The sequence below is a fragment of the Cuculus canorus genome, chromosome 22, assembly GCF_017976375.1.
Source record: "Cuculus canorus isolate bCucCan1 chromosome 22, bCucCan1.pri, whole genome shotgun sequence".
Taxonomy (NCBI): domain Eukaryota; kingdom Metazoa; phylum Chordata; class Aves; order Cuculiformes; family Cuculidae; genus Cuculus; species Cuculus canorus.
In genome coordinates, this window is record NC_071422.1 from 129,152 (window position 1) to 149,867 (window position 20,716).

The 20,716-nt window shown below is 50.9% G+C and overlaps 1 protein-coding gene across 2 annotated transcripts in view; it reads left to right on the forward strand.

The window, feature by feature from the left end:
• The first annotated feature begins 10,348 nt into the window (after positions 1-10,348).
• EPB41 (erythrocyte membrane protein band 4.1) overlaps positions 10,349-20,716 on the forward strand; it is a 97,030-nt gene continuing 86,662 nt past the window's right edge. The window contains exon 1 of one of the 2 annotated variants that reach the window (XM_054086322.1): positions 10,349-10,511. The gene's annotated coding sequence lies outside the window, so the exon portion shown is untranslated. Of the gene's footprint in view, positions 10,512-10,531; positions 10,654-20,716 lie in introns of those variants that run through there. The other variant, XM_054086324.1, reaches the window with a different exon arrangement.

Sequence of the window (20,716 nt, forward strand, 5' to 3'; positions counted from 1 at the left end):
GGGGGCGGGGCCAGAGATCGCAGCCAATAGGCGGGACGAGAGGCGGGTCTCTCCGTGACGTCATCGGGGGCGGGGCCAGCGGTGCAGGTGGAGGCAGCGCGGGGCGAGCGGAGCGGAGTGGAGCGGCGGCCCCGGCAGGGTCAGCGGGGGCATCGGGAGGGGCTTGGGGTCATGGAGGGCTGCAGGGGGTTCGGGGTGCACATGGCTTATGGAGGTCTGTGGGAAGATTTGGGGTGCGCTGAGGCACGTGGGAATCAGGCTGGTTGTGGGGTGGGGGCTTGGTAGGTTTTGAGGTGCTCTAGGGCACTTGGGGGTTATAAGGGGCTGCAGGGGGTTTGGAATGCACATGGCTTATGGGGTGGCTGTAGGGAGATTTGGGGTGCGCTGGGGGCACTTGGGGTTCAGGAGGATTTGGAGGACTTGGGGTGCTCGGGGTCAGGCTGGTTATGGGGTGGGGGCGTGGGAGGATCTGGGGCACTTGGGGGTCATGGTGCTGCAGGGGGGTTAGGATGCACGTGGCTTATGGTGGGGATATAGGAAGATTTGAGGTGCTCTGAGGCACTTGGGGATTAAGGGGTTACAGAAGGCTTTGGGGTGCTCTGGGGGTGCATGGGGGTTCTTGGGGGCTACAGAAGGGTTTGGGGTGCTCTGGATGCCCATGGGGGTCAGGCTGGTTTCATGGGGGCTGGTTATAGAGGGATTTGGGGTGCTCTTGGGTCAGGCTGGTTACGGGTTATAGGGAGATTTGGGGTGCTCTGTGGACACATGGAGGTTTAGGGGGGCTGCAAGAGGATTTGGGGTGCACATGGTTTATGGGGGCCTTTGAGGAGATTTGGGGTGCTCTGGGGCACATCAGAGTCAGACTGGTTATGGGGTGGGGGACTTAGGAGGGTTTGGGGTGCTCTGGGGGTCGGGCTGATTGGGAAGGTATAGGGGGAATTGGGGTGCTTAGGAGTGTATGGGGCATTGTGGGTTATAGGAGGATTTGGAGTGATTTGGGGGCACATGGGAGGTTATGGGGGGCTGTAGGAGGATTTGGGGTGCTCTGGGGCGTATGGAGTTCCAAGCTGGTTATGGGGTGGGGTGCACAGACAACTGGGGTGCCTTGGGGATGGGGAGCCAGGTGACCCACAGAGCTCTGGCTGGTTCTGGGGTGCTCTGGGATTTGGGGCAGTCAGGCTGGGAGGGGAGTGGCACAGTGGGTGAGGTATGGGGCACAGAGTTATGGGGAAGCGTGGAGTGTCCTGAGCTGGGAGGGGACCACGTTGGCACCCACAGGGGGTCAGGCAGCGTGTGGAGTGGAAGGGGGATGTGGGGTGCTCTGGGGTGGGAGTCCCTCCAGTGGAGCCATGGGGGGAATGGGGTGCATTGAGGCTGCAGCAGGGCCTGAGTGGGGCTGAGAGGAGTCTGTGGGGTGGGTGCAGAGGGCACGGAGTGATGCCAGTTCCTGGACTGGAGGTTTTCCTCCCATGGTGTTTTTCCCACCGGTGCCACCACAGGGTAAAAGCAGGTGCAGCCTTGGGGACTTGATTCCCCCCACACCCCACAGACCCAGGGTCCCTCCCTCGGCAGTGGCAGCTCCCACAGTGGCATCTGAGTCTGGTTCTGCTTTCCTGGAAGCATTGGGTGCCACTGGGGTGGGTGCTCAGCCTGGGGTGGCCATGCTCTTCCCCTCTCTCCAAGACAGTGCCCACCGAGACGGTTCCCGAAGCTGCAAGCACTGGGAGCCGCCTCCTCTCCTCGATATCTGTCTCAGTGTGGATTGATGCCAAGCTCAACCAGGCAATGCTAAAACCTCACCATTGACTTTCGGTGGCTGCAGCACGTGCAGCTTTCTCTCCCCACATCCTCTCTCCCGTGGGGCTGCTTTGTGATGATATCACAACCAGAGCAGGGTGGGATGGGACTCACGTCCCTGGTGGTTCCTGCAATCTCCTCCCTTCCCGGATTTCACCCGCCTGCAGCTGTAGCAGGACAAGGCATTAGTGAACCTGCTCACTGGTCCATGCCGTGGGCCACAACTGCAGGCTTCTGCCTTCCTGGTGGACTCGGGGGTACCGTGGGGTCCAAGCCGGTGGCCATGGCTGTCTTTAGGGCTGTGTCGCAACGGAGGGGTGTGCCTGGGCTTGGCACTGTCAGCAGCCACCTCCGTGCCCCAGGACTGACGCATGCTGGGCTCCCACATGGCGAAAAATCAACATTTGCTCTGTGGGAGCGGGTGTTGGGGTGCCCTGGCCTCTGCGGAGTCTGCAATGGAGCTGGGGTAGGGTTGGAGGTGTTGGCTGCTGCCTGTAGTGGAGTCACTGCCAAGGCTGCTGACTGGCTCAGGCGGGCAAGGCTCTCATTGGGCAACATGTGCCTGGTCAGGCTGTGTGAAGTGTGTGGGGCTGTGGTTCAGTGTCGGGGGCACCCACAGCCCCCCTGCAATCCTCACCACTTGGTGGCAGGACTGCGTGAGCTGGAGCAAGTGGCTGGGGAAGGATGGCAGTGCCAAGAAATCCCTGCTACCTGATGGGAGAGGAACTGCCTTGGGGCACGGGAGTGAGTTAAGTCCTTGCAAGAGCGAGTTAAGTTTTTGCAAGGTGCACCCCAAAACCCTCTCCATGCCTCAGCCACTTTAATGAAGGCAAAGATGTGGCTGTAGGAGAGCCAGGGCAAGGACTGCTGGAGGCAGCGCATGCTTCTCTCTGTGTCCTCTTTCTGGTGGCATAACCCGGTTAGTCTATGCATGCAACTTGCACTCACGCCAGAGCTTTGGGAGATGCAGGACTGAGGTTCCCCATTTGGCTTCATTTTTTTCCGCACCCATTGGGCTGCTCATGCTAAATGTCCCTGTGAGTGATGCAGCTACGGCGTGCCTGTCCTGGAAAGGAGGCAACACAAACTCATGGAGCCATTTTTGTTTCCCTGGATGTACGACTCCTTTTGGAGCACCCAGGTTTGCATAGACGTGGGTTTCACTGAGCTCGTTGTGGTGCTGGCAGCCCCTCCTGTTTCTTACCCGAAGCAGGACATGTGGACTTCTGTGTGTCCCAATGGTAACAGCAAGTCAGCAGCAGCCAAACTTCCTCCGTGCATCCCACTGCTTCCTCATGGCTGCGCTTGAGCTGTTTCGCAGGTGGCTGGAGCCTTCCCCATACCCGTTGCTTCCTTATGCTTTGCGATAAAGAGAAACTCCAGGCCTGCTCAAGAGGGTTTGAATCCCTGCCGAGGAGAGAAAGTGCCTTCTCATCTGCAGCGATGCTGCTCTGACGAGGCTCTCTCCTCCCTACGCGCAGCCTGGCAGCTGCTGGAATTGCCTGCAGCCGCATCTCTCCACACTGCGCGTCCCTCCTGGGCTGGCATGGTCCTTCGGAGCTGCTGGTGGGTGAAGATCGTTAGGAGGGTAAGCAAGACTTAAGCTGCTCTCCAAGCAGGGAACTCTGAAGAGATGTTACTGTTTTAATCTATAATGGAGCCTTTTCCAAGCTCCATCCACAGCCATTCCCCGGGGAGGTGGACAGGCTGCCGACAGCCCCTATGCCAGGGCAGGTGTCTTCCCTTCTGTGCTGAGCAGCCTTGTGCCTGTTCCCAGCTGCAGGGAGAGGCTCCAGGCAATGCTGGCTGGAAGTTTGGGGTCAAAACTGGCTCTTGGTCCTGCTGGATTCTGTAGGTTGGATGTGTGGGAGCTGGCTGAGGAGTGATCCAAGTGGAGGTGAGGGGCTGGAGATTTTTCTTTCAATGAGCTGCCTGGGAAGGAGTCGGGGATGTTTCATTGGTCACTTTTATGTTTTTTTTTCTTCACCTAGAGATTTGCAAGAGGCTGAGTCAGGCTGCATGGGGAGATACTGCTGCTGGCTCTTTCTTCTTAGCCCAGGACCAGCGCTGGCAGTGGGCCTGTGTGTAGGGATGACCCCTCTGAGCAGTCTCACACGCTGGATGCTCACCAAGACCATGATGGCTCATTTCACAACTCTCAGGGTCCCTGGTGCTGCTGGGCTGTGCTGTGCCATCCCTGGCTGGGCTAGTGGGGACAGCAGGGTGGGCTCGCTGGGGTGTCTTGGGGCTGCTAGGGTCCCTTGGAAGCGTCTGGACCATCTGCATACCTCTCCCCACTAGAGGCTGCTGATGATCAGAGCATTTTTCTTTCCCTGGCACTGACGGAGCTGCAAGGTCTTCGGTTTGCAGGGCTGAGCATCCCAGCCTGAGCTTTTCATGCTGATTCACCCTGGACACGGCAGCGGACTTCCCTCAGTGGTGGCTGGGTTCAGGGGGCACATCTGCTCCCCTGCCAGGCCCACAATAGATCTCCCCACTTCTTTAGGTCTTAATTAGGCAAATGCACCGGGACTGTGTGCCTGGCCATTGCCAGGGGCTATGGTTCCTTTGTGGAGGATGCTGATCCCATCTCACCTGCCTCAGGGGTGCCCATGGGGTGTTTCCAGCTGGGTGCTGAATGCATAATGAGTTTGGCCTCTTGTATTGTTTTCCTGGAGAAGGTGTGTGCAGTGATAACCACTTCACCCCACTGGTGTATCCCAACTGGCAGGAAAGCCGAGGGTTAGTTAAGAAATCGAAGGGGTAGTTCACCCCTGGGCAGAGCCACGATGGCATGGTAAAGCCGCCCAGTAGATGCAAAGGAGACTCCTCTCTCAGCTGGGCACTGTATTAGACTGGAAAACAAAGCCAGACCCTGGGAAGATGATTAATCACATAAGAATTAGGTGTAAAATGAAAGGCAGTTGGTGCTGCATGGTAATAACTGCAGTGGAAGGTGCCTGGGAAGAAATCTGTGGTGTTGCACAAGACCCCGCTGCCTTTGCTGGGTGCAGGCACTGCTGGGAGGGCAGCACGGTGCCAGCTGGCTCTGGATCTGGGCAGGCAGCACGGCTTCCCCGACAATGGTCGAGCAGCATTTTACATAATCTGGGACTTGCAAAACAAGCTTGAAGGTCTGGAAAATCCTCCTGCTATTGTTGGTGCTCAAAGTTTGCTGAATTTCCTGGTTTGATCTGTGGGTCTGGTTTTTGTTCTGGGACCATGATGGGTAAAAATGCACTTTGCACGGAGAAAAGAAAGGGGTGTTCGTGGTGTTTAATCCATGTCTGCTCCTTAGATGAAACTATTTTTGTGGTTTACAAGAAGTTTTGTGCAGCTGCTCGCAGCTTTGTAGGGTTGTGGAGGACTCTTCATCTATCCAATTAGCATGGTTTGTCTCTTGTTCTCTCCTGATGCCCCCCGAGGAAATCCTGCAATATCAGACGTGCCCGGGGCGCTGTGGGCAATGCACATGCAGGCACCATCTGGGTTCCCGGCCTGAGCTGCCGCTCAGGGGCAAAATACATGAGGTCAAAATGGCTTTGTGTTGTCTGAGCCTCGTGCGAGTCAGACCCTGCTGCGCTGGGAAGGCTCTAAATCTGTCTCCTGCTTGTAGGTTTTAGGAGAGAAGGTTGGAAAGGAGCTTGGGTTGCCTTATTTTCCTGCGCCTCTTAGCTAGAGTTGTCTGCTGTTGGTTTCTGTGGCTTAGTGATTTTGGAAAAAGCACCTGGGAGGATGCTGAGACTTTATCTGTGTTGGCAGGAGGCTTCGGGATGAGCGAATGGAGGAACAAGAGCAGGCCTTACACCCCAAAACACTTCCCAGAGGCCAGGTGATGCGCTGCTGGTGTGCCCACAGCACCCACAGGCTGGTGTGGGGCTGAAGCAGTTCCCAACAGCCTCATGTGCGCTGTTCAATTAAATGAGTGGATCCTGTTAAAACGTTCTCCGCTCCTGTTCATAAATAGGTGGCTGAGAAACATGCCTTCTGCCGTTCCTGGGAAAGCCAGGATTGGTAGCAAGGAATGAGGTTTAGTTCTCACTGCTTCACTTAATGCAAGGCAAGTTTTGGCACCCTGGTAAGCAGCAAAAGAGGAGGAGGAACCCTGGCTGATGGCACAAATACATCCCCTTATTAGAGGCGGCTTCCAGCTCCTTTCATGTAAGTAATTACATCTGGCCATGGTTGACCTGAGCTGGGTTTGAACAAGGGGCTGTGAGGCCTGACGTATGCTGGGAGTGACTGAGCTCCGACCACAGCGGTGTTAAAGCAATTTTGTAGGTGTTGCAGACAAGCCAGCACATTGCAGCGATGGAGAGGGAGATATGGGGAAACTCTCAGCTTGCCCACAGCCTGGAGTACCCGATGTCGCTGCTGGGCTCTGTGGGCGGGAGCTGGAGTGCACTAATGCTGTGAAGCATCATCATAGCCAGAGCATTAATGCAGCTGCTGCATTACAGTGTTCATTGCACTGTATGTGAACTCTGTGAACTAATTCCTGCTTGGTTGCTGTCCCCTGATGGCAGTGATGCTTTCATCACTTGCCATACAGCAGCAGCCTTTAAAGGCTTGTATTTCTGTCTCTGCTCCCTAGAACTTCTTGGATATGGGGTAAGCTGTTTGTGGGCACTTCAGAACTTGAGGGAAGCTCTTTCTCTGCATCAGCACAAGAAGGACATGGAGCTGTTAGAGCGAGTCCAGAGGAGACCATGGAGATGATCCGAAGGCTGGAGCACCTCCCATCCGAGGACAGGCTGAGAGAGGGGGATGTTCTGCCCGGAGAAGAGAAGGCTCTGGGGAGACCTTAAGGCAGCTTCCAGTACAGCAAGGGGTTCCAGGAAAGCTGGGGAGGGGCTCTTGATCAGGGAGTGCAGGGACAAGACTAGGGGGAATGGTTTTAAACTGGAAGAGAGGAGATTGAGAGGAGATCTTAGGAAGAATTGCTTTGCTGTGTGGATGGGGAGGTCCTGGCTCAGGTTGCCCAGAGAAGTGGTGGCTGCCCCATCCCTGTAGATGTTCAAGGCCAGGTTGGATAGGGCTTGGAGCAACCAGATCCAGTGGGAGGCGTCCCTGCCCATGACAGGGGATGGAACTGGATGAGCGTTGATGTCCCTTCCAATCCAAACCATTCTGTAGTTCTGTGGTTGAGGGTCTGTGTCGAACAGAGCACTGAGTCACCTCCCTGCATCTACACAGACTCCATCGCCAAGCACGGGAGTGATGGGAGCGGATGCTGGGCCAGCCTGGAGCCCCATTGGGCTATGCTGTGCCTTTCTCCGTGTTGATGTTATACTGAAGGTGCCTGTGTCTGACAGGGAGGTGAACCTTTCCCGTGTGGTTGGGATTGGCCCCAACCAATCTGCGGCTGCAAGGACCCTCACCACGGGCTGGCAGATGGGGTCAGCGCTGCTCGGGAATTTCCTTGGGTGCAGAGTGGAGGCTTTTAATAGCAAACAGAGTCATCATTATGTAGCTCACAACCTGTCCCTTAAGCATAGTGACTGGCAGCTGGGATGTGGCTGAACTAGGCAAGTCCGTTCCTTTTAGACTTTTTCCATTGTTTTTTAGTGAAAATAAAAGGAAGTTGAAACCTTCATTGTCTGATGCTAACATGCTGAAGATGCAGTTCCTCAGCAGCCTGGCAAGAACTGCCTGTAAGGCCCTGCCTTTCTCAGGAAGGTTGCTTGCCACTGTGTGATGGTCGGATCCTTCCCATTGTGCTGTGTCAGATCCTGTGCCTCAGCCGGGTGTCAAGACTTGAGCCTTCTAGGAGAGGCAGCGGGGTCGGTGTGGGTTTCCCTTGCTGCCAGCCCACGGGCGTTCAGTGCCTTGTGAGTGGCTGTCGGAGGCATTGGGGCAGCGTCTGGAGTTGCAGATGGCTCACATTGGAGTTGCAGCACTGCTTCATCCATCCAGGCTCTGCCTTTCAGTGGGATACCTGGGTGCAAGATTGATCCACACTGCTGGCCAGGACTTTTCCTGGTGCTGCTGGTTTTCCTCTCACTGATGTAGCAGGAGGCAAACGCAGTTACTGCAGCTGCCTGGCTCTGGCAGTTCGCATCATGTCTCTCAAACTTCTCTGCTTCTTGGCCCCCTGCTCTGGTCGATACAACGCTGTTATCGGAGCTCAGCAAACCCTGATGATTGCATCCAAACGCTGGACCTCAAACCACCTGGTAGTGCTGGGCTGGATGAAGCAGCTCATTTGCATGGGGTGGTTAATTCTCTGTGTGACCATCTCTGTGTTCTTTAATCTCTGTGACCATCTGTGTTCTTGCGCGGGCTGGGGAGACTGGAGCTCTTGGGATTTATTCCAGGAGGTGAACATAGAGAGGACTGTTTATTCTGTGTGTGCCGAAAACTGCCACGGGTCAAAGCAGGACAGCCTCATTAGCTTCAGGAACAGTTGTTCCTGCATCGTCAGGCAAGGAGGCCCGGGCAGTGTGTCAGCTCTGTTCTGGAGGCACATCCCAAGAAGCTGCAGGGGTAAAAGGCACTTAGTAAAATGGGGACCTCTGTGAATGTTCCAGGATAGAAATCCAAACATAAGAGGCTCTGTGATGGATTTGGCTGGCACCTCAGAAGGCTGAGGTCCCTGCTATGAGGGCTGAGTTAGTCTGGGGAGAGATAGTGTGCTAGCTCATCTTTTGGCCACCCATAAAGCCCTGCCACAGGTTATGGCAGCATCTGAGGTATGAGCCTGCCCCGCCAGCAGCTACTGCAGCCTCTGCCCTGGTGAACGTCATGGCTGCAGCTTGGAGTTGAGCTTCAGAAGCTGCCGATGAGTCCGAATTCCTCAAGGCAGAGGTGCTCACATACAGCACCAAAACCACGGGCCAGTGCCTATAGGTAGACTGCAGCAGCATCTCCAGAGAGACCTGTGCTGGATGCTGCTGACCAAGAGAAGCTTTTGGCAACACCTGAAGTCTTCCTTGTTTTGTGTCCTTACATGTGCAAGCCTAAGGCTCTGCAGCTCATTGCAGAGCCCCAGACAGGATCCCTCTCCTGCAGGCTCTGCATGTGGCACAGGCAAAGTCTGTCGAGGAATGCCTGTCCTGTGGGGCAGCATGGCCTGCTGAAGCTGCTGCTGACATCTGAATCCAGAGGGAACAATTCCTGCCCTGTAATTAAGCTTTGTTTTGCTCCTGTTCACCATACTAATGAGCAGTCTCATGGATGTACTCCTTGCAGCTATTCTGGGTTCTCAGTGTTGCTCACAAGCTGGAGGTGGCTTTCCAAGAGATCTAGCTGCAAAGGGCAACCCTGGATCTCCATCTCTGTCTTACTGAGGTGAAGCTCATGGGCTGGGAACCTTTGTTCAGCCTGGAGAAGAGAAGGCTCCAGGGAGACCTTAGAGCAGCCTTCCAGTACTGAAAAGGTCTTACCTTTGACTGTAAAGGTTTTTTGCTGACTGGATTGCACCCTGTATGCTGTAAATTCATCTGCCAATGTAATCCCACTTCCTCCGGTGAGGCAAACCCTTCCTGCTGTTGGTACTGGCAGGGTTGGGTGAGATGGAGATATTTTTCCCAGCTGTCAGCTGAAGGACCAAGGTTGTCTCTGGAAAGGAGAGCCCTCTTTTCACCAGACTGTTGACAGCAGTGGATAATAAAACTTAAAACCAACCAGCTCTCCAGCTAAACCATCTCCCAGTTCAGCTCTTCTGTCTCACTGGAGACTTGTTTGCATCCTGGTGCGTTCTGAAGGATGCGTTTAGGCTCATGCACATCTCTCCAGTGTAGCAGAGTGGCTATAGAGGAGCCTGTGCCCGGTGCAGCGTGACACCTTGCAAAACTTCTCTTGTGCGCTACGAGAGCTCGCATCGTGTGGGTCCCCATACCCTTGGTGGGGCTGTAGCATGGGCAAATGATCAGGCTGGATTTTGGCACCCAGTTTATCTCTGCAGCCGCACGCAGCCGGCCTCACTGCGGCTGAGAGCTCTGTTGCTCTCTTGAATCTCTTCATTTAGTTAATGATCCTTTTGTTGAGAGGATTAGGGTTTAGAGGCCTCTGGCAGAGTGTTAATTAAATTAAGTCTACGGGTGTTTTGTTGGGTTTTAAAGCCCACTAGAGGGCTCAGTTGGAGCCCTGTGGAGTTGGGACTGGAGGCACTGGCTGTGTCCATCCCCTGCAGAAGTTTGCATGAAAAGTTATGTAAGGCCAGAGGAGCTGGATGGACACAGAAGCGCACAGAACCATTCTGCAGCTTCCACATCACGCTCACTGCTTCTCCAGCTCAGCTCTGCCTGGAGCCGGACCCGTGCTGTGCCACCCAGGCACCACCCAGACACCAGACAGGGGCTCCAAGGCCGTGCTCGCTGGAGGCTGGCAGGCACGGGACGCCTGCGTCACTGCTCGCTGTGTTATCAGCGTTAAGTAATGTCAGGCTAATGTGTTTTTTTTTCCCTCCTTCCCCACTTGGTGTTTACATTTCTAAGAAGTGGCTCAACGTGAACCTCCAGTTCCACCTTCAGTTCTGGGAAGAGTCCAGCACCAAAGTTCACTTACATGAACTCCATTGCAGCACTCATGTGAAAATACAAGTGTGAGCACTGGGCTTTGTGGCTCGAGGCGGTTTTGTGATGAGTGTATGTGGGGTTCATGTTTATCTGGGACTGCTATTAACCACAGCCTCTTCTTTCTCTTTTATACGCTGCCCTGTGACGGATTTTGGTGCCTTGCCTTCATGGTTTGCCTGGCTGTCTCATCTCTGGGTGAGTACCTGCTTCGTTAGATCTGTGAGGGGAGAGAGCCAAAATGAAACACTTAGACTTCAATAATGAACTGACCTGTTATTCTGTCTTAAACTCTGTAGCACTGACTGTTACCAAGCAGTAGGATTTATCACGCGCGCATGTATGTGTGTATGTATGTGTGTGTGAAGGTTTTGGATATTAAAAAGCACATCATATAGTGATTTCCAGGCCAAGTTTATAACGTGAAAAAGCCCACGGCTGATTGCAGAGTGCTGACCCAATGATAAAAGCATGTTAAGCACCAGCAAGTGAGCAAATGGAAGTGAAAATGGTTTTGGTAGCAGAAAACAATCCCCCTGTTTCTTCCCAGATTCCTCCTGACAGCTGTTGATGGTAAATCCGTGCTGTGGTTGTGTAAGGGACTCTCTGAAGGCTGGAGCGCAGTGCTGGTCTGATTTCCCTTTGCAAACCTGTGGAGTTTTGCAGGGCACAGATGGGAGCCTGAGGCCTTTCTGGCAGGAGAGGAGGGGAAATGCGTGTGGAGCTTGGAAAAGTGTGGCAGGCACTGACGTTTCTAGCTTGCGTTCACAGAGATCCTGCTTTGTGCTGTGGAGAAATCAGTCTGGTGGGTTGGATTCTTGTGGTTTCCCAGCCAAGGTTTGGTGTCTGCCCTATTTGTGCCTCTCAAAACAATGGGTGTTCCCACAGGGTGGAGGAAAGGAAGGGGTGTCTGCTCAGTTAAGCTGGTTCTCTGGCTGCAGTAGTGCCTTTGCATTGAGGTTGCTGTCTGTGGAAACTTCAGAAGTCTTTAAAAGTCTTTAAATTACTTTTTTTTTTTTTTTTTTTTTTTTAGAATTTAAAGTATCCTTCTGCTAAGCTTTCCCCTTTCCTGTCCATCACCCTCAACTTCCACAGCAATATCCTTTCCTCTCTCAGTGATGGCAAGGACCAAGCATATTTAGAGCAGTGCTGCCTCATGCCCAAGCGCTTGCTGCACTGCCAGTCACTGCTGAAAGCCTTGGAGAGGAAGCAGAGGAAGGGGCTGGGAGCAGACTGCTTTATTCTTAAGCTCTGCATTATTATACGATGCCTCACAGGGGGAGCAGGAGACATGAATCAAATCCCAGCACAAACCTGTTGTTCTCACACAGAAGTGAAGTGCTATATTTGGAAGCTGAGCAGCTGCCGTCTCCTGTTCTGAATGAGCTGTTCCTTGGTAAAGTCTCTAAAAGAAGGATCGTTAATTAACTTCAGAACCTACCTTGCTCAGAGGTGCTGAGCTCTTATCCCCACCAAACACTCAGCAGTCATTTGAATTCAGAATTAAACTCCTCCGCGCAGAAGGTGTAGCTGCAAGAAATGCAGGCTGGCAGCGTGCTGGCTATAAGTGTGTATTTGGAGCTAATGGAAGTCGCTCACTCACGTGCACTGTGGGAGTGGAGTAGCACAGTAGCCCAGCACAGTGGATGGTAGCTGGGCCAATACTGTCTTGGGCCTGGTGAGTGGCAGCAGGGTCTCCTGCTTTGTGCTCAATCAGGACACAGTCACCCTTCTGGTCATTCGCTATGTGACCAATCTTGGTCAAGGGTGAATTTCCTCCCTGGGAAGCTGGTAACCCCGAACAATACCTGGTTTCCTCTCCAGAGCAGCGTTGCTACCACTCTTGTCTGCACAGAGTGTCTGTTGTCTTTTATATCCTGCACAGAGGGTAGAAACCTTGCATTTTAGTGTTCCTGCTATTATAGGCTTTTGGGAGTTTTGACCCTGAAAGATGAAATTTGCTGCTTGCTGAATGCTTGGTATGAATCTTGGTCCAGCAAACAGGAAAACTGAGTGGTACCTTGTTAACAATGGCTAAAATAAAGGTTGGTGGTACAGTTTCACTGGATCAGGGACAGCCCTGACTTTCACCCATCAAAGAATCAGCAGGCTCAGGTTGCCTTTCCATTCTTAAGCCTGGCTTATCTCTTAGGTAAATATAAAATGCATAGGAGCGTAAGAAGTGAATCTCATCTGCTGGTCTGATAGGAATGTTGGGCAGCAGTCTTGAAAGTAACACACCAGCGACTTCCATGAGGGGCTGTGCTGCTAGAAGGTGGGGGGCAGAGACCATGAAGAAAAATGCTGAAGATGCAAGCACAGCAAGAGGTTGTGCTCTTGGCCTTCAAGCTAAGAATCACATACGCTGCCATTACTTGAAGCCTGTCAGGAAGTCCAAAGTGAGGTCACGTGTGCTGGCTGAGAAAATGTTCAGTGCTATCTTTGCGGGAAGGAGCTGGCAGCGCAGAGTGTCTGTTAGTGAGCTGCTGCTTGGCTGTGCCTGCTTATATGCTGACACTGGGGACGCTGGTAGCCACATGTTGTCATCTTAAAGTTTAACTGAACGTGAAATTGTTCCTCCCTATCCCTCGATTCACGGGCCACCTAGAGAAGGGCGTTGCTGAACAGCACTTGCAATGTGAACTCAGGTCTCACCCTTAATTATTCTTCACATATAACTTGAAGAGGAGGAACAAATAAGGTCACCCATTTTTCTGCCTTCCAGTGAGATTTCCTGCTTTGAACCTCTCCTGGGACTGTGGTAGCAGGGTATCTCTTTTGCTTGTCACACCCATTCAGAAAAGACCATCAGAATCCAATGTGGTGTCAAGTTCTAGGGTTGGCTTAGCTCAGTGGTTCCACTTTAAGCTTTGTAAGGCGGTGAAATAGTTCTCATTGTGGTGTTTAAAATAGCAGTGCTGCCTTCTGAATTACCATCAAATGAAAGCAAAAACTCAAAAGCAAGTGAGCTTTCTGCATCTCTTGTTGCATAAGAAAAGCTGTTTTAGTTGACCTGAAAACCAACATTGAAAACCAGGCTAAACAGAGATGCTTTCCTCCTCGCTCTGTGGGCAGTTTGTAGCAGTTGCTACTGTTCTTGGAGAGCCATTCATACAGTGGCAGCTGCAAGCCCTCTTCAAAACAGTTACTCCTTTGAGACTTGCTTCCCTTTTGCTTGATGGTTGCAGGAACCCTGCTGTGGAGACAAATAATTAGAAATAAAAGATGGCAGGCTAGTGATTATTAGCTTCTTTCTGATGTGGGCTATGGTGAAAGCTGAATGCAAGAGCGAGATCCATCTGCTGTTCATTGCAAAGCTGTTGCTGTGTCTCTTGATCAAAAGATTTACCATGTACACCATAACTTGCAGCCTCTGTGGACCTTCAGAATGCACTGAACTAACAGAGTGATAGTATTTATTTCAGTCACAAACCTTTCTTGGAGAGGATGACTGTTGGCAATTAACAGTGACAATGGCACTACTTCAGATGAAGCATGCTTCCTGCTCGCTCCTCCCCATCTCTCCATCCATACCCACAGCTTTCCTTGATAGCTTCTGACTTCTTTCCCTCTCCCCTTCTCCAGTGCTTCCTATAAATCTGAGCCATTTTGGGTTTGCTTTATAAAATGAGCATGGAAAAACATGACCTTAAATAAAGCCTCAAAATGCATTATTTTGTGAAGCTCCAGAGAAACTGGCAGCAATGTGATGCTATCCTCTGGGATTTTGTTCTATTGATATTAATCTTTTGAAGCTGGTATCCATGACTGCCAGTTTCAAAGGTTAATATTGTGTATTTCAACCAAGCCGAGAAGTCTTTTTTTTTTTTATTTGTGATATGGAAATATGCACCAATTAATCATTGCGCACCTGGAGAACTGCCTCTCTCAGCAGACTTGGGCTGTGCATTAGGTTGTGGGATCATCTGTAGAAAGGACTCAGGGTGACGACTCTGATCCCGCTAGTAGCTTAAGACAAACCTTGCAAGGTCCAAGGAGGTAGCAGGGAGAGGAAACAGCACTGAACAAGGTGGTGCAGACTTTCAACCCTTTATTTGTGGAAGAAATAAGGTAGCCCATGCTCTCTTTAGAAGTTGTTTGCTCTCAGTCTGCTGTCAGTTGTCCAGTCCTGCGTTCAGGGCTTGGTTGGATTTCCTGCCCAGCCTTTGGATGATGAGTGATGTGTTAGCACAGACTGGCAGGCTCTGTGATGAGTACCTGGCTCTATTTTACTGCTGGGTACACACTGGCCCCACATAAACTCTGATGGTGAAACTTTCCTTCCCTGAACCAAAGAGCATTGAGAATTTTGAGCCCAGCAGAACATCATGTTTGGCCAGATTGGGAGCAAAACAGCATGAAGTCCAGTCTGTGCTTGAGCCACCCTTTGTGAAAGCTTCACCGAACCAGTCCATCTTTGGGGCAGAGCTGCAGCTTGAAAACCACCTACCTGGTGTTATTGAAACAGACCAGAGCCTCTCCCCACTGCAGTTTGACTTCTCATGCATGAAAGGAGTAAATCAGGCACTGACATCCTTTGTGGTATGGCTTCTCTGCCTCCCTGCCTGGCACTGGTCCCTTGGTGGCACTGACTGTTATTTTGGGGTTTATTTCAACAAAGTCTGCATAGTTGAGCTTGTCCCCTGCTGAAGTGGCAGCTGTTTCTTTGGCTTTGGCTGTTCGTGTTTGGTTTCAGAGGCTGGTGTGAGGCTTGAGCTTCCTCGTGCTGCCCAAACACAGAGGTTTCCAGCAGCATCTCCTGGAATTTTTTTAACGAGGCACAGGTAGTCAAGTACTCTGTAAGCACACTCCTCTATTTTTAGTTGTGTCTTCTTCACTAAGACTGCTAGGGAATGAAAAATGGATAAATGCTTGAAATGAGGGAGAGCTCGTGACCTGATGGAGGTCAGTGTGCCATTGGGCTGACTTTCATGTGCCAGCTCTTTCCATGGTTTGGTCCATTTCTCAGGTTCTTCCAGGAGCTCAGGTTCATGCCACACTGATTCTGCCTTTTCCCAAGCACTACTTGTACGCACAGCATCGCCTGTAGTCTGTTTTCTAGGAACAAGCAGTGTTGTTTGATGAGAAGCTCAACGTGAGCCAGCAGTGTGCACTCACAGCTCAGAAAGCCAACCATGTCCTGGACTGCATCCAAAGCAGTCGGACGAGCAGGGCAAGGGAGGGGATTCTGCCCCTCTGCTCCACTGTGGTGAGACCCCATCTGGATCCCTGCGTTCAGTTCTGGAGTCCTCAACATAAGAAGGACATGAAACTGTTGGAACAGGTCCTGAGGAGGCCACGAAGATGGTGTGAGGGCTGGAGCACCTCCCGTCCAAGAACAGGCTGAGAGAGTTGGGGTTGTTCAGCCTGGAGAAGAGAAGGCTCCAGGGAGACCTTAGAGCAGCTTCCAGTACTGCAAGGGGCTCCAGGAAAGCTGGGGAGGGACTTTTTACAACAGCATGTAGTGCCACAACAAGGATAATGGCTTTAAACCAAAAGAAGGAAGATCTAGGTTAGATAGTGGGAAGAAATTCTTCCCTGTGAGTGTGGGGAGGCCCTGGCCCAGGTTGCCAGTGGCTGCCTCATCCCTGGAGGTGTTCAAGGCCAGGTTGGATGGAGCTTGGAGCAACTGGATTCAGTGGGAGATGTCCCTGCCCCTGGCAGGGGAATTGGAACTGGATGGGCTTTAAGGTCCCTTCCAACCCAAACCATTGGTTGATTCTGTCCTTTAAGTGCACCCCATATGTATGTTTGATACTTCCTATGTATACTTAAGGGGAAGTGTTTCTTAGTGTAGAAACATTCCCAGTATGAATGTCTGCAATCTGGAGCTGACCTCCTTTAATCCTTAAGTGGTGCATCTTGGCAGAAATGTGCTTTACGCACCATCCCTAAGCCCTGGAAAAAAAGCTGCCTTTCCAGGGAGCTGTTCTTCCCTGCGCTGGCACACAGCCTGGAGAGAGCTGATGCTCCTCTTCGACTGTTTTATTCCTCCTTCTTCTTGGAGCTAGTCCGCTGTGCTGCAAGACGCTGATTCAAGTGAACATCAACTTTGCACTAACTGGTGAAACCCACAGTGGGAGCTTTTTGCATAAATTAACCAGGTTTTAGGTGGGATGGGATTTCCTAGGTGTACAGGCTTAGTTAGTCTGCCTTCTCTGTGTCCCCAAAAGGCATTCACATCACCCACCTCAGCACCAAAAAGACGTAGTGGCTCGAAAACTACGTTTTTCTACCCATGAGAAAGAACATGTGGTTTTAGTTTGGCAACAGTGACTCTTAAAAGGCCACAACTCCTGCTCTTAAAACAACAAACAAGGGAAAACACTCCAGTAGGGAACCACAGAGAAAAGAACAGGACAAGCAGCTTGGATTTAGCAAAACTTGAGGCTAACTGCCATGATGCTAAGTGGGATTACAACAGCAGATTCACTTAAGTCTCTTCAATTACAGAGGGTGCTGCTTGTCCCTTTAATAACTTGCTCAACAATTAATCGATTGTTGGTTTTGAGGAGTGTTACATGGGCTGGACTAGATTTAGTATTTGCTTAAATACTTGATGCAGAGCCAGGTGAATGTAGATGTTCCAGGTTGCCTTCACTGCACACAGATGTGTTGTAGTGAAGTGGTGCAACATGTTCTAGTTGAAAATGTCGTGAGTTTGCAGTTCAGCCTGTCACAGGCTTTTTCTGGCAGTGAGATCTGCTGTGCCTGCCATTTTGTGTGCGAGATTGAGGGGTGAGCACTGGAGAAACACAGCATTGGCTGAAGCACCCTTTCCTTCTAGGTAAATCATTTACCTGAAATATCTTTGCTCTAGATCAGTCTTTTACGGTAAAACGAAGCCTGTGAAGTCGAAGGGAGGTTTCCTTTACACCTCATCCTGGCCTTCTGCTCTCAGTCAAAGCAGCACTGCTGCTGATGACAGTAAATCTTGGAAGAGGAGCCAAGGGCAGAGGGCGAGTAGCTGGCAAAACTGAACCACCTGCTCTCCTTCCAGCCTGTTTGCTTCTATGAGATGGCTGCTGCTGCTCTGGTGACTGCCACTCACTAGCAAAGTGTGTCCATGTGGCACCTAAACGGAATATGCCTATTGTGTATGGACAAATGTATGCATAATGCAGATGTAACCAGCTTATTTGGAGCAGTAGTGGATCAATGATTCAGTTGACCAGCTTAATTTCTTTGTTATCTTAGAATTGGCATAATCCTGGGTAATTTCTCTTCACCTTAAATCCTGCTTGCTTTGGGGGAGAGAGGACTGGTACCAGTGTGGTGCACGATTCCTTTGTTTAGATTGGGAATTCCTCATGTAGAGAAGGTCCTCAGGATGAGGAGTGTTCTGTGCGGTTTATTGTTTGTGCCAGCAATGCTCTGGGCACTTTGTTCACCAGCACTGGTGTGAATTGGGAGCCCTGTTTTACAACCAGTACTACCAGCAGTGCAACCTGCAGAGCACCGGATCACCTTACAAAGGATTTTCTTTTAGTGGAGAACTGATTTGAGCTGGATTTAATCCACTGTCTACATGCTCTTAAGATGCTAGAGCATGTATTTCTGAGCTGCTTGCTAGCTATGTGCACATTTAACAGGCAGAGGGTAGGGTTTGGCACCATTCTCCGAGGTGACCCAGTTGGTTCGCACTGACAGAACTCATGAGGATCTGTGCACCCACCAAATGGCTTTTCAGCTTGCAAGGAGCAGCTTCTGCCTTGGAGACCAGAAATGCATGCCTAAAATGAATATAATTCCTCTCCTTATTCCTATACCCAGCAGCCGAATACCAAGAAATCCTGGCTTATTAAAATAATTCTCAATCTCTATTTGACTCCTATAAAGTGACTTAAAGCAGCTATAACTGGGAGAGTTCTTTAAATATTTGCAGTCATGGCTTGGCAAGGGGCGAACTGTTCTTACAGTGAAGTATTCAAGAAATTTCCATTACTTACTATGGGATTTCAGAGGTCAGTTTGGGGCTGTGCAGGAAGGAGAAGGTTAGAAGCTAAGGCACAGTGATTTATAGCAGAGGTGTGGTGTTGATGGTGGTATTTCTATACGCAGAAGGGTGTTGTGCTTGAGGTTTTTTTCCCCTTTATTCCTTTTTTCTTCTCCCTACAAAAACTTGCTTTGGCCTAAGTTCAAATCCCCCTGCCCTAGAAGAACATTTTCATGGAACTGTCATGGTCCATGTGCCTCTTCTCATGTCGAATGATTCTACTGCTCTTAGGTTTCTCCTGCTATTCAAACTCTGAGCTGTTTATTGAGATCTGAAGAGGTAACAGCATCCTTTGGCCTCCTGCACAGCGTGTACGGCAGCTTGCACTAGTGCTTCCTGTGGAGAAATGCTTCACCTGGGAAATAATGGCTCAAAATACAGGAGCTGCTGCTCTGTGTCCTCAGATGCTGGCAGATGGAGTTGGGGGTCATCTGGTGATCTGAGCACGGTGGATGACGTGCTGCATGGTGTTAAATCACCGTCTTGATGTGAAGATTTTGTTGCCCTGGTCTTTTCTCCATATAATCTGCAATCTGCCGTCGGTCAGCATGTGTGCGTGTTATGATGAAGCACTGTAGTTCTGCTTGCTTGTTTTCCTTAATCTCAAGAAGCTGTTGCCAAACCCTTGCATCCAAAACCTGGGTCTTCTTTGCTCAGTGGCTTTCTCCTTAAAGCCCTTTGAACTTGTGTTTCTCTTCTGACACAGCCTATTTTCAGCCCACCCATGGGTGAGCAGTAGCAAAGGCAGAGGTTATTGTGGTGGGTCAGCATCAAACATCTGAGCCCCCCTCTCTTCACAGCCTAGGCTATTAAAATGTGTTAATTTAATACCTAGGAGTGGAGTGGGAGCTTTAGGGCATGTTTCAGGGGAACTGCTCATCCCTGCTCATCTCAGTCCAAGGAAACCACCAGATAATCCAGATTTAAGGTGAAAATATCTCTCTTCCCTCCCAGTAAGGAGCTTTTTGCAGTCAATCTCAACACCAAGACAAGGGAACAACTTCCCCATTCTGCATGTTTTGGCAGAGCTGAGTGTCATAGCTGTATAGAGGAGATGGGGTAAATAGGTGCGAGAACTGCGTTAATTTTTCTAGAAATTGGGTTTTTTTTGGCTCCCATTTAGCACTGGCATCCTTAATGTGTGAGTAGTCCTCACTGGGTTGGTACTAGTGAGGGCTTTAGCATGAATCTTGTCACAGCATGTCCAGAGGAGAGCAACAAAGCTGGTGAAGAGTTTGGGCCATGAGACTTATGAGGAGCAGCTGAGGGAACTGGGATTGTTTAGTCTGGAGAAGAGGTGGATGAGGGGAGACTTCACTGCTTTCTACAACCACCTGAAAGGAGATGGGTGGTGGTCTCTTCTCCCAGGTAACAAGCTGCAGGATGAGAGGAAACAGACTCAGGTTGCACCAGGGGAGGTTTAGATTGGATATTAGGAAAAATATCTTTACGAAAAGAGTGGTGAAGCACTGGCAGAGGCTGCCCAGGGCAGAGGTGGAGTCCCCATCCCTGGAGGGGTTAAAAAATTGTGTAGATTTGGCACTTTAGGACATGGTTTAGGCGAAGTGGGGTTGGGCTGACGGTTGGACTGGATGAGCTTAAAGGGCTTTTCCAACCCTAATGATTCTGTGAGGATGAAGCTGTCTGAACTGAGGTGTGCACTAGCCCATCTGCTGATGAAGAGGTAGGAGAGTTGCACCATCTCGTCTGCTGATGAAGAGGTAGGACAGTTGTACTTTATGCAAGGAGAATTCGCTGGATAGTTTAATTCCGTTTGGGAGGCCAGTGGAGAGGCTTTGGTGCCATGTGTCTTTTGGGGCTGAGTAAATATTTAAGAGGGATTTGGTGCCTCCAAGCTGGTCGGGCTGGCAGCAAACTTGCCACAGCCCTGGGAGAAGCTGGAGTGTTTTTCTGTGGGATGTACAGCAGGGAGAGTGGGTGACAAAAATAACTCGCTATAATTTGGCTGTACATGAGGAATAGCCATGATTTGGAGCGGAATGCAGGTCAGGCTCTGTGGGGTTGTGCTGATGCTGCTGGTTTTGGATGTTTTTCCTTGTTGACCATCTCCATTGTAGCTGTATGAACTTGGCACCATAGAATCATAGCATCATAGAGTCATTTGGTTGGAAAAGACCTTTGAGATCATCGAGTCCAACTGTACCTGTCCACTACTGAACCATGATAGAGTAGAATCATAGGATGGTTTGGAAGGGATCTTAAAAATCAGCTAATTCCAACCCCCCTGCCATGGACAGGGACATCTTCCACTGGACCTGGCTGCTCAAGACTCTATCCAACCTCGCCTTGAACACCCCTAAGGATGAGGCAGCCATGACTTCTCTGGGCAACCTGGGACAGGGCCTCCTCACCCTCATTGTGAAGAATTCCTTCCTAATGTCTAATC